Source organism: Equus quagga, chromosome 5 (assembly GCF_021613505.1).
Source record: "Equus quagga isolate Etosha38 chromosome 5, UCLA_HA_Equagga_1.0, whole genome shotgun sequence".
Lineage (NCBI taxonomy): Eukaryota > Metazoa > Chordata > Mammalia > Perissodactyla > Equidae > Equus > Equus quagga.
This window is the reverse complement of record NC_060271.1, coordinates 114,274,820-114,288,427: the sequence shown is the minus strand read 5'-3', so window position 1 is coordinate 114,288,427 and position 13,608 is coordinate 114,274,820. Positions and strand designations below refer to the sequence as shown.

General features: G+C 40.3%; 1 protein-coding gene across 4 annotated transcripts in view; it reads left to right on the top strand.

Annotated features, from left to right (window-relative positions):
* Positions 1-207: 207 nt before the first annotated feature.
* The window catches only part of LCLAT1 (lysocardiolipin acyltransferase 1), a 189,664-nt gene continuing 176,263 nt past the window's right edge, over positions 208-13,608 (top strand). Inside the window, exons 1-2 of one of the 4 annotated variants that reach the window (XM_046662151.1) lie at positions 208-357; positions 1,168-2,010. The gene's annotated coding sequence lies outside the window, so the exon portion shown is untranslated. Of the gene's footprint in view, positions 379-1,167; positions 2,011-13,608 lie in introns of all 4 variants that reach the window. The other 3 variants (XM_046662150.1, XM_046662156.1, XM_046662152.1) reach the window with 3 other exon arrangements.

The following is a 13,608-nucleotide window of genomic DNA, read 5'->3' as shown; positions in this document are numbered from 1 at the left end:
CCCCCTCGCTCTCTCGGTCCTTCCTCTCCCAGAGACTAGACGAGGAAACGAGCGCGGCTCCTTTAAGGGAGCCCTCGACGACAGGCGCCCGGGAGCCCCCAGCAGGGGACAGCGGAGCAGGGCGGGGCGCCGGGGACCCGGGCTTCCCACGCAGTCGGGGACGCCGCCGCGTCACGGCGCTCGCAGCCAATCAGGACGGCGCCTGCCTGGACGCATTACTAGGGCGACGGGCCGGACGCCTCCCCGCTCCGGGATGAATTAGCGGCGGGTTCTGCCCGGAGGTTGTGACCCCCAAGGATTGTCCAGGCCGCCCACGCGCCCCCAGCGGCGTCGCGTGTGGTCCCCTGCTGGTCACAGGTGGGAGGCTGGAAGTGTCAGGTGGGGGTTCCGGCGCGGGGAAAATGGCGGCGGCGGCCGGGGGATCCCCGAGTGGGCGGAGGGGGAGCGGCCGCACGGGCTCTTCCCCCTGAGTCGCGGGCCTCCCCGGGCTGCGGCCCCGGTAACGGTCACTTGACCGGGAATTGGGGACCCGACGCAGTTGGCCGCGTCTCCGGCTCAGGTGTGAGCAGGACCTGGGGAAGCGAATCCTGTAGGCTGGTGGAGGCGTCGGGGCCGCGCGGGCTGGGCGAGGGCGAGGGCGAGGTGGCCGCCGCGTGCCGGGGGCCAGGCGTCCCGTCGATGTTAAAGATGAGCCTGAAGACCTTCCTGCTCCGGACCTGGGCTGGCCTGGCAGCTGCACCACCCCAGCACCGTCCGAGCTCTGCCGCGGTTAAATCCGATTTGTCAAACGTCCCACGTGCCAGGTTTGGACGTGTGGTGTCAGGGCAGCGGCTGGCGCTGCTTTATCTGTGCATCCTCTAGGCGTCAGACGCCTGCTTATCGGCGCTGGAGTGGCAGTGCCACGAGAGGAAAAGTAGGCCCTAGCCAGGGACAGAGGTACCTTATCTCTGAAATGGACATAGCATTTCCAGTCCAAACAACCTCATTGTACTGTTGTGAGAAAAAAAAAAGACAATATATGTGAAAGGGCTTAAAAAAGTTAAAATCGCAGTGATAACAGTTGACATTTATTACTGTGCATTTGAATTACCAGGCATTGATCTAAGGACCTTGTATGTGCTAACGTGGTCACTCAGCATCATTGTGAAGATAATCTTTGTTTTACAGAGGAGGAAGCTGAGGCACATGGAAGTTTATTTGCCCCACATCGGACAACTAGCATTGTGATTCCGGCTGTGTTCTTAACCACCATGCGTACCATCCTCCTGTATCATACAGATGTGTTATGTGTTAAGGGGATATTTGTGAACAAGTTTTCAACAAAGTAATTTTGTTTGTGGGTTTTAGTTGTAATGTATAAATAATAACCATAATTCATTCCACTGGCATCTGATTTATATTGTGATGACTACAGTTACTTTGGTTAAATGGTATATCCATCCTACCTTTGCTGCCCATTATTTAAAAAAAGTGTTTTAAAACAAAAAGTTGTGACTGATTTCTAACAGGAAGTGCAATTAAATAAGGAAGATTTTAGTTTTTATTAAACTTTAAATTTGTTGAATGCCTTTTAAAAAGAAAACTTGTGTTAGGTTCATTGCTTTGACATATTTGTACTAATTTTTCTAGTCTCTATTTATAGAAAAAAGTGATAGGAATAAAAGTGGCTGGGACATTCATTCTTTCATTGAGCCTTTGTGGAATTGCCCTGCAATGTACCTGGATTCTAAAGATTAATTCCTGACCTTAGTCTTGAGGAGTCCAGGGAGAAGCCCCAGGTCCAGAAGTTTGTAGACTAGTGAATGAGACACACAAATAAATGATTAACTCACGCAGTGTGATAAGGACTCAAATATAGTTGTGCTGAGTACAGAGAGCTGTGGGAACACATACAAGGGAACAGTTGCTTCTGCTGGGGTAGCCGTGGTCCAGAGAGGAAGGGAACTGACTGCAGGATTACCAGAGAAAGGGCCTGTAGCCAAAGGAGGAAACAGTGCAAAGTCAGGACAGGTGAGAGTGCGTGGGTGTCCAGGGGTCAGAGCAGAGGATTTGTAGGAGTTGCTGAGAGAGAAGCTGGGAAAAGTTGGTGCTGGATTGTGAATTCTCAGCTAGGAGAGTGACTTTATCCTGTGGGACCTGTAGAAGGATCTTAATCATAGGAGTACCATGATCAACTTTATGTTCTGGAGAGGTGACTTTGGTGACAGAGTGAAAGAGAGAATGTAAGAGGAAGACCAGTTAAGGACAGTCTCCATACTCCAGATGAGAGGTGGTGAGTGAACCAGAACTTCGGCTGTGGCAGAGCAGCATTCATAGTTCACTGCATAAATTTTGAAGGCAGAATGGAAGATTGACTGGGTGTGAAGAAGAATAGTATGGGGGTGGGAAACACCTGATGAGTGAGTAAAGGAAAGAGTAAGGTGGGTTTTTTTTGTTTTGGTTTTTTGGTAATGATATGGTTGGAGATTGGAGATATTAACTAATTTAGGAAAAAGGATAACGCAGGAAATTCTTTGTTACTGGGTTTTGGGAGAGTTGTAAACCCTCTGAATTTGTTGGGTCAAATAAGTTGTAATGAAACCAGGCTTATAACTTCCTCTAGGCCTCTGATTTCTGATACTACAAAAAACTTAATTATATCATCAAAAGTCTAGAGGGTCTAGTGTAAAGGTTGCTCCATTGGAGGAAAGCTACACAAAGGGAGTGGGAAGAATAAGGTATGTTTGGGGCAATATGCTAGAATAATGGTATTAGAGTTTTTTTCTTTCTTTTTCAGTAAGTTTTTAATATATTTGTATTGAAGTCGTTATAATTGGGAAGTAATCACAAATGAATTCTCTAGTTTTAAAACTGATCTCTACTCAAACATTCATAATACTAGAGTTGTTTAGCACCCAACAACGTAACATGAATGCATTCTAAATTGACTGTAGAAACCTTGCAAAGATGCAGGATTTCATGAATTCAGAGCAAGGTCAAGAATTGCTCAAACCATAAGCTCAAATCAAAGAATTAGTGAGTAGAGTAGGTATAGATTTCTGAAAAAGGACTCTCAGAGTAATTGACTGTAAAAATGATTGATAAATTTGACTTCAGACTTCACTAATATTGAGAACTTCCCTCCATCTAAAGATACCGTTAAGAGAGGGGCACAATACAGACTGGAAGAAGAAATTTGCAACTCATGTATCTGACAAAGGACTCAACCTAAATATGTGTATGTGAGTGTACAATTAATAAGAAAAAGACAATTTAATTAAAAAATGTACAGAAGTCTGGAACAGGCACTTTCTAATAGAGGGTCTCTGAATGGTCAGTATGCATATAAAAAGGCGCTCAACGTTATTAGTCAATAGGGAAATGCCAATTAAAACAATAATGAGACACTACACACTTTCCAGAATAGCTAAAATTAAAAAGATTGTCAGTGCCAGTATTGGCAAGGATGTAGAGCAACTAAGTCTCTTTTATGTTGTTGGTAGGAATGTAAAATGGGACAGTCATTTTGGAAAACTGTGGCATGGGTAGGTCTAATCCTACCCATGACCCAGCAATTCCATCCTAAGTATATAGGCAAGAGAAACAAATGTATGTGTCTACCAAAAAAAAAAAAGTAACAGAATGTTCATAGCACCTTTATTCATAATAACCAAAAATTAAACAAAACTCAAATGGATATCGGCAGTAGAATGGATGAATAAATTGTTGTATAGTTTTAAAGTGAAACAAAAAAGCAATAAAAGAGAGTGAGTTACTGATCCAGGCATCAACATGGATGGATCTCATAGACATAATGAGCCAGACAAAAGGTTGCATGCTATATGATTGCATTTAAATGAAGTTCAAAAACAGGTACAACTGTCTCTGGTTATAGCAGTTAGCATGGTGGTTCCTGGTGGTTAATGATTGGAAGGGGCATGAGGGAACCTTCTGGGATGTTGGAAATGTTCTATATCTTGAGATGAGTGGTGGTTACATGGGAGTATGTATATGTAAGAATTCAAGTTGCACATCTAAGATTTGTGCAGTTTACTGTTGTACCTTAATTTAGAAAATTTGGCAATATTAGACCAGTTAACTTTTGATGAGGAAAACCAGCAGGGGTGATGATGAGAGAGGTACTTTAAAAGAATTTAAAAGCAGTATGAAATCTAGAGTTTTTGTTGTTGTTGCAAAAATGAGTTTTATATAATTGTCTTGTAAAAGGCAAATGTGAAATCAAGGCTGTTATATGCTGTTTCACAGTTTGGTCACAAAATTATGTCTCAAACCCTTTACCAATTGATGAATTCCTTTTCCTAAGAATTAGTGCATAGTTGTAAGTGTAACCTAAATTTTGGGAAATATAAGATACATTATGAAAATAAGTTGATTTATATTTTGTTTCATTTTTTTGGAAAATTCTGGTCAAATGTCTTTTTTATCATTATGAAATATAGCCCCTGTTTAAGAGAAATCACTGTGTGGCCTTTTTTTCTACTGTGCTGATTGCTCTTGGATAGTGAGTACTAGCCGTGATTCCTTTGGCTTCAAGGTTCTGAATGTAACACTGGAGCTAAGAAAAGCCTTTGGTGAGTTTCCTATACCCCTGGGTAAGGCTGGAAAAAGGCCTTTGTGACCTTCAGTTTGATTTGACAGCAAGTGTTCATCACACCTCTACCTAGTCCTCTCCGTCTGGCAGTAGGGCCATGGAGATCCTGCTGTGACAACCCCGGGAGGCAGATGGAAGGGCCGGCTGAGGGGCAGCCATCAGTGAAAGCTGCCTGGAGATGGTTAACCACTTGACCAGCAGTCTTTCACAATTGAAGCTTCTGAAAACTTAAATTGTTCACTTCCTCACAGGAAGTAGATTACTGTTCTAGGGACGATACAGGGAAGATTTATGCTACCCTTAGTTTTCCATCTCAAATAGGAAGAGGTGACCTCCCTTTTATGTTTGTAAGTATATGGTTTTATTCCCTTGGGACAACCTCGTGGAACAGGGGGCTAGCATGTTGGTTAGCTGGTGTCTAGTGGTGTCACAGAGCAAATGATGGATAAAAGGTGGGAATAAGAGCATGATGAGGAAAGAGAAATGAGTGGTGGCAGCCATTCTTAATGGCTCTGTGGCTGGGAGTGTGGAGTGAAAGTATTGTTTACCCTGGCCTGGCAGTGACTCTCCCAACCAGAATGTTTAGGTATCTTGGGGGAAGGCAGCTTTGTCTGTGGCTCTTACTGTTTCTGCTCTCCTGTTGTTGTAATGCAAATACTTTCTTAGAATTATTTTTTCTTTATATTGTGTAGATTTAATAAAATTTGCCTATGTGGGGTTGGGGAGGAAAATTATGGTAACTAGGAGTGGCTTGAACACCAAAATGTTTGTTTATTTAACTTGAACATTTTGGGATACTTACCATGAACTTGGTGATAGGAACAGAGTTGAATGAGACATGGTTCCTGTCCTTGAGCTTACTTTCTGAAGGAGGAGATAAACAAATTGGTGTCTTTAGAGATCACTGAGATTTTGTTACTTGTCACCTCTAGGTTTTTTATGATGAAAAGTGAGCCTGGCAACTGTGAGACTATTAGGAGGTCCATAGGTGGTAATGATGACCCTCTCTTTAAATAACTAATAATATTAATAGCAGCTAGCATTTATTGAGTGCTTATTACATACCGGGTTCAGTCCTGAGTGCTTTAAGTTTTTGAATCCTTTAATCCTCACAACTTCCCCTAAGAGGTAAATATTACTAATCTTCATTTTACCTGTGAGGAAACAGACCCATAGAGGTTAAGTAACATGGATTTGAACCTAGGCAATCTGGTTCCAGAGTCTGTGCTGTAATGCCTGTTTTAATCCAGTTTAAAGTTAAGATATACTGTACTTATGTGGGTTTAAGTGTAAGAGATTGACTATTTGAATAAAAGTATGCCTTGTATTACAGATTATATCCAAAGTTTCTGAATATCCATTCTCAACCTAATTTACTGTAGCTGCTTAGGGTGGTTTTCTCTGTAAGGTGGGAGTTTTAAATGAGATGTCCTTTTTGCCCTTTCCCCTTTCATATGTTATCATGATTGCTTTGGAACTCGTTTAGTACTCTTGCATGTCCCATTATATCATTCTGAAATTCAGTAAAAGTATATTACTGGCTTTTTATTGTTTGTGTTATAACATATACATAATGGTATTTTGTGATTCAAACTGAAGAGTGTGTGAATTACTGGAATAACATACTTGTTAATGGGAACAACTACAGATTTAAACTTAAACTATATTTTTAGCATGGCTGTGCATCAGGACCAACTGATTACATTAGAGGAAGAATTATGTTTGCTTTGTTCTCTCTAAGAATGGGAGAGAAGCGTAGAAGCAGGATTGAAATAATCTGGAGTAGTCCAGGGAGTGCTAGAGTGACCTTATTTTGCTGAGTTTATTTATGGTAGTAATGAAACCAGCACAATTTAGCTTTTCTTTCCTTCAGAGAAGAAATACACTAGAAGTTAGAGTTAATTAAGATTGAATCTTTGCTAGAGCTACTGTTATAAACAATTCTTGGCTATTGAGTGGGCTGATCTTCAGTGAACTGAGTCTGCCTCGGACATTATTGTTCCCAAAGCTGTATTTATTTCTCTTTCTTTTTTAAATTTTTTTTTCCTTTTTCTCCCCAAAGCCCCCCAGTACGTAGTTGTATATTCTTCCTTGTGGGTCCTTCTAGTTGTGGCATGTGGGACGCTGCCTCAGCGTGGTTTGATGAGCAGTACCATGTCCGCACCCAGGATTCGAACCAACGAAACACTGGCCGCCTGCAGCGGAGCACGTGAACTTAACCACTCGGCCACGGGGCCCGCCCCTATTTATTTCTCTTTTTATCTAGATCTCTTAACTGTTGAAAATTAGGGATGTTACATTCTTATTTTGAATTAAGAATTTTAAAATCGTATGTGGTTTTCTCTTGCAGTTGTCCTTCAAACTTCTTAAGGGCCTTTTCCATACATATTTGTTAGCTCTTTACATTTCTGGGGGATGTTTCTTGTGGCCGCTGTAACAAATTACCACCAGTTTGGTGGCTTAATACAACAGAAATTTGTTTTTTGGCAATTCTGGAGGCCAGAATTCAGAATCACTGGGCTGAGATAAAAGGGTCAGGGGGCCATGCCACGTCCAGAGGTTGTGGGGGAGAATCTCTCTTCGCCTCTTCCAGCTTTTGGTGACTGCTTACATTCCTTGCTTTGTGGCAGCATCACTCCAATCCCTCCTCTGTGGTCACATTGCCTTCTCCTTTTCTTTCTGTCTGTGGTCACCTCTCTCTGTCTCCCTCTTAAAAGGATATATGTGATTATATTTAGGGCCCATGGTGGATAATCCAGGATAATCCCCCATCTCAAAATACTTAATTCTATCCACAAAGTGCTTTTTTTTTTTTTCCATAGAAGGTAACATTTACAGGTTCCGGGAATTAGGACCATGGGTATCTTTTGAGAGAGTCATTATTCAACCATGGTGTTTGTTAATCTATGTTTTGCAGGTACGAGATTAGATTAATTATTTAAAGTTACAAAGTTGGATTCAATCTCTTTCTCTTTCTTTCTTGCTTGATATGTGGTTCCCTACTACTACCTCCTTTTGGAAAAAAGTAATGTTCTCTGTTTATGTGGATTTGTTATACAGCAATGTTTAGGGATTCCTTTTTTTTAAAAATTAGACTTTTTGTTTTGAGATAATTGTCGTCACATGCAGTGATAAGAATACAGAGAGATCCTATGTGCTCTTTACCCAGTTTTCTCCAATGGTAGTGTGGGGGCCTGGAATTGGCCACCCCAAGGTATGTCTCTTTGGCATGAGGGTTATTTGGGGCTGGTTGCTGCAGACAGGAAAGCAACTGAAAAGTAGAATTTACTTACCCTTTGTTAAGAGACATTTACATTGTAAAGGAAATCTCCATCTGTAAAGTTGCTTCCCTTTCTGTACCAGGAAGAAGGGGGGATGACCTTATCTCTAGAAACTTTTAATCAATGCCAAAGGCAAGGACTTAAATCTGCATTTTGTTTACTGTACTTGTGTGGTAATCTCCCAAGATCAACTCCCCCTCCACCCCCAGCATCCTCCTTTGTAGTTAGCTGAAGATGATATTTAAGGTGGGGCTTCAGCCATTTTGGCGAGTTGCTCAGCTTGCCTGAGCCTCTCCCATGTATACATGTTATAAAGCTTTGTTTAATTTTTCTCCTGCTATTCTGTCTCATGTGAATTTAATTCGTTCTCTGGCCAGACGAACCCAGAGAGGGTAGAGGAAATGTCTTCCTCCCCTACAGTAACATCTTGCAAAACTCTAATATAATGTTGCAGTGGGAATATTGACATCGATACAGCCAAGATAACAGAAGAGATTCACCATAAGGAATGCTTGTATGGTCTGTTGATAGCCACACACCCCCTTCCCTGACCTCTGACAACCATTAACATGTTCTCCATTTCTATAATTCTGTCATTGCAAGAATATTGTGTAAATGAATTACACAGTATGTAACCTTTGGGGATTATCTTTTTTTACTTAGCATAATTTGGAGATTTGTCCAAATTGTTGCATATATCAGTAGTTTGTTCTTTTTTATTGCTTAGTATTCCTTACTATCCCTAGTATTCTTTGGTATGAATGTACCCATTGAAGGGCATCTTAGGTTATTTCTAGTTTTGGCTTTTATGAATAAAGCTGCTATGAACATTCATGTACAGGTTTTTGTGTGAATGTAAGTTTTCATTTCACTGGGATAAATGCCCAAGATTGCAATTGCTGGGTCATATGGTAGTTGTATAGACACATGGGTTTATTTCTGAACTCTCAATTCTGTTCCATTGAGCTGTATGTCTATTCTTATGCTAGTACCACACTGTCTTAATTACCGTTGCTTTGTGGTAAGTTATGAAAATGGGAAGTGTGAGTCCTCCTACTTTGTTCTTCTTTTTCAAGATTGTGTTATCTATTCTGGGTCCCTTCCAAGTCCATGTGAATTTTAGAATCAGCTTGTCAGTTTCTACAGAGAAGTCAGTTGTGGATCTGATGGTGACTTTTAATATATTCACTGAGTTGTACAGTCATCCCCATCATTAATTTTAGAACATTTTCATCAGCTAAAAAGAAACCCCTTATCCAATAGCAGAGACACCTCATTCTCTTCTCCCGCCACCTCCCTTCCTTTGCCCTAGGCAACTCGTAATTCTACTTTCTGTTTCTATAGATTTGCCTATTCTGGACATTTCATATAAATGAAATCATCCAATATGTGGTCTTTTGTGACAGGCTTCTTTCATTTAGCATTATGTTTGCAAAGGTTCATCCATGTTGTAGTATCCAACAGTACTTAATTCCTTTTCCTGGCTCAATAATATTCCATTGTATGGATATACCACATTTTATTGATCTGTTCTTCAGTTGATGGACATTTGGATTGTTTCCCTTCCTTGGCTATTATAAATAATACTGCTGTGATCAATGTACAAGTTCTTGTGTAAACATATGTTTTCTTTGGTATAAACCTAGGAGATGAATTTCTGGGTCATGTAGTAACTATATGTTTAACCTTTTGAGTAACTGCCAGAGTGTTTTTCAGGCTGTACAAGTACCATTGGTAGTGTATGGAGGTTCTCATTTCTCTACATCCTCACCAATGCTTGTTAATATCTGTCTTTTTAATTATAGCCACCCTAGAGAAGTTATAACATCCTAGTGGGTATGAGGTTGTATCTCATTGTGGTTTTGATTTGCATTTCCCTGATAGCAAATTATGTCAAGAACCTTTTCATGTGCTTGTTGGGCATTTGTATATTTTCTTTGGAAAAATATCTATTCGGATCCCTTGTGCACTTTTTGATTGGGTTGCTTGCCTTTTTATTATTGAGTTGTAGGAATTCTTATTCTATATACAAACTCCTTGTCATATATATGATTTGCAAAAATTTTTTCCTATTCTGTTGGTTATCTTTTCCCTTGAAACACAATTTTTTTTTAAAATGTTTATCTGGTATCTGCAACCTTGCTGAACTCACTTATTAGTTCTGGGAGGTTTTTTGGGTAAATTTCTTGGGGTTTTCTATGTAAACCATCATGACATCTGCAAATAGGGACAGTTTTATTTCTTTTCTGTGTGGCTTTTATTTCCTTTTCTTGCCTTCTTGCATCAGCTAAAACTTCCATTACTATGTTGAGTAAAAGTAGTGAGAGTGGACATCCTTGCCTTCTTCCTGATAATAGGGCTAATACAATATGCATTCTGTTTACAATATGCATTTATTATTAAGAGCAATATTTGCTGTAGATTTTTTGTAGATGTTTGTTGTCTAATTGAAGAAGCTCCCTTTTATTCCTATTTTTTTCTGAGAATATTTCTCATGAACAGGTATTGAATTTTATCAGATGATTTTTTTGTATAGATTGGTATGATCATGTGAATTTATATATGTTTTTATTTGTTAATATTATGAATTACATTTGTTGATTCTTGAATATTGAATTAACCTTGTATCCCTAGATTAAATTCAACTTTTTGTATATTGCTGAATTCTGTTTGCTAATACGTTGTTAAGGATTTGTGTGTTTATATTTATGTGTTGGTCTGTAGTTTTCGTTTTTTTTTGGTACTGTCTTTTGTTGGGTAATACTAACTTCATAAAGTGAATTGGGGAAATGCTCCCTGCTCTTCTGTTTTCTAGAAGAGATTGTGTTAATTCTTTAAATATTTGGTCGAATTCCCTAATGAAACAATCTGGGCCAGGAGATTTCTTTTTTGGGAGGTTTTTAATTACAAGTTTAATTTCCTTAATAGTTACAGGGCTATTCAAATTATGTATTTCATTTTGGGTGAGTTGTGTGCTTTCTAGAAATTGGTCCGTTGACACAAAGTGGGAGTCCTCATTGCTGCTGGGCAGAGGTGGGAGTTTCAGCTCTGCTGTAGGCCCCCACTGATACTACCCTGCCTCCTTACTGTTCCCTGCATGGCCTCGACAGACACCACGGAGGGTGGTGAAAGTCCTGACTCTCTGCTAGTCTTTGTCTTGTACCTCCCCTGGCGGGGTGAGAAGTGTGCCTGATTACTGTCATGGGAGTCAAAGTCCAGGCTCTCCAGGTGGTCTCCATAGACGGCTTGTGGCAGGGGAAGAGGCTTTTACAACAACCTGGCAGGGGGGAAAGTCTGGCCTTAGATATCACCCCTGCAGGGTGGTGGCGGGGTGAGGGACGGTCGTGTTGAAGCACGACATCACACCCTGGTAAGACTGAAAGTTCAGGCTCCCTGCTTGGCCTTTGCTGTCTTGGGTGGGGATGGGCCACAGTTTTTCCTATGGTTTTTGGCTGGAGTGCAGTGGTTATTGTTTAAAAGTTTTCTGTTTTGCTCTGCTGTTCTTTTCTTGGTCCTTTGAAAGAATGGGGACTTTTTGTTTGCCCCTGTTGGCAATTCTGGATTACTGGCTTCTTCAGCTCCCTATCCGTGTGGTATAAGAGTCAAAAGGAAAACCCAAGGAACTCTTACTATGTCTTTCCATGGTACCTTCTTTTCTCCACCTCCAGAGTCTTTTTTAGTTTGTGTTATTTATAATGTCCCCATTTTTAGTTGCATTTAGCTGGAGCAGTAGGCAGAAGTACGTCTACTTGATTTTACTGGAGGTAGAAATTGGATGGGGATTCCTTTTTTCTTTTGGTGAGGAAGATTTGCCCTGAGCTAACACTTGTCCAATCTTCCTCTTTTTGCTCGAGGAAGATTGTGCCTGAGCTACCATCTGTGCCCATTCTCCTCTATTTTGTATGTGGGATGCTGCCACAGCATGAATTGATGAGTGGTGTAGGTCTGTGCCCAGGATCCGAACCCTCAAACCTGGGCCACCGAAGTAGAGTGCACTGAACTTAACCACTATGCCACCAGGCCAGCCTGTGGGATTACCTTTCATGGAAGTATGGAAGAAAACATAGTGTGGAAATTAAGATGCATAAATTTGCCAGTAAGACACTTATAAGTAAATTCTGGGTCAGTTACTTGGAAGTGACAGTTTAACTATGTCTTTATTTCTCCAGAGAGTAATTCTGTGGGTCATTTTTCAGTAAAACCAAACCCTCATTAGTTTTAGATCTCTTAAGAAGCCTGACAGTCCAATCAATTAATTTTTTTCTGCATTTATGTATGAATTCATAGTAAGTCTAAATTTCTAGCTTAGAATGTGATAGAGAAAAATTCATCTTAGGGAAAGATTAGTTTTATGGAAGGGACTAACTCAGTTTTTCTAGTGGTTGTCACAGATCTTGAAGCTGTGGTTTCTTTTCTAAAAGAAGAAAAAGGCATTGTGCATAGTGGTTAAGAGCTATGTAAGGAAAATTTGTGAAAGACTTTGAAATGTACCAAAAGGATTACTGGGTGTCTGCAGTGGAAACTAGGTGATGTCTAGAGCACTTTTCCTGGAGGTCTAATCTATGGGGTCTTCAGCTTTTATTGTTTTTTGATTTATTTTACACCTTTGTATGTTATGAGTAACTGACAGCAATGCAAATTATTCTTATTCTTAGGCATGCAAATGGATTTTGTTGGTTGGAGGTATAATTGATTTCTTCTCCTCTTTTGTGGGAGAAGCCAGTTTGGATCTGTTAAGCAAAGTCATTTCACCATTCCCCATTGCCTGTGCGTTTGTGCTCTTTGGACTTGTCTTTGAACCAGATGGAACATTTTATTTGTTCTGTAATAAATAAATGAGTTAAGTAAAATCATAGACAAGTGTTCATTTTATATTTGTATGGGAGACACAGTATTATCTTTTGGTTTGTTTTAATTATCCTTGAACAACTTGAACTCTTTGAGTTTTGCCTGACTGGTCTTGAATCTCCTGGGAGCACTTACTGTGGTGATTTGGAGCAGGGAATTTTATTTTTTAACCTAAGTCTGATTACCCACAGTAATCACAGTAGTGTTTTTCTGCTATTGTTGTTGTGAGGATTAAAAAAGATTTTGCAAGTAACACACTAATTTCTCACAGTACCTCATATGTTGTAGAATTCCTTTTTTTGTTATTAGAAGGCTGTGGGCAACTAATTTTATCTTCCTATGACTTAACTTCTTAACCTGTGGGGGAAAAAATGGGGTGCTTTTACTTGCTTGTTATGTTGTAAGTTTCACTGGCCATAATTGGAAAAAATGGAAGAAGTAACTGACAATAGTTACTTTTGGAAGGGAGGTCATTTTTAACATGCGAGTGACCTTGCTGCTCTGAAAGAGGGAAATGTAGCTTTTGATCTGGTGACCAGTTAAGTTAAAACAGCAGCCTAGTAATTCAATTCAGTAAACATTGATTGAGGAGACCCTGCTCTGCCTGCCTTTGTACTGGGCAGAAGCATTGGGCTGGAATGTGGCTTAACAGGGTAACAGAATGATTAACTTTTTGCCTTAAAAAAATTTGGAGGGTGGATCCTGATAGATGGAAGGCTTTAGAGCCTAGCACTTTGATATTTTTGGGCATGCTCACTAGGGAGTAGGAACTGGAAAAAGCCGAATTTTCCTTAACCTAGGAATAACCATTTTAGAGTTTCAATGCCAGTTTTTTGGAGTAGGAATGTGGGGTGATTGAAGAAGAGGGAGGAGCTAGAAAGATGGCTC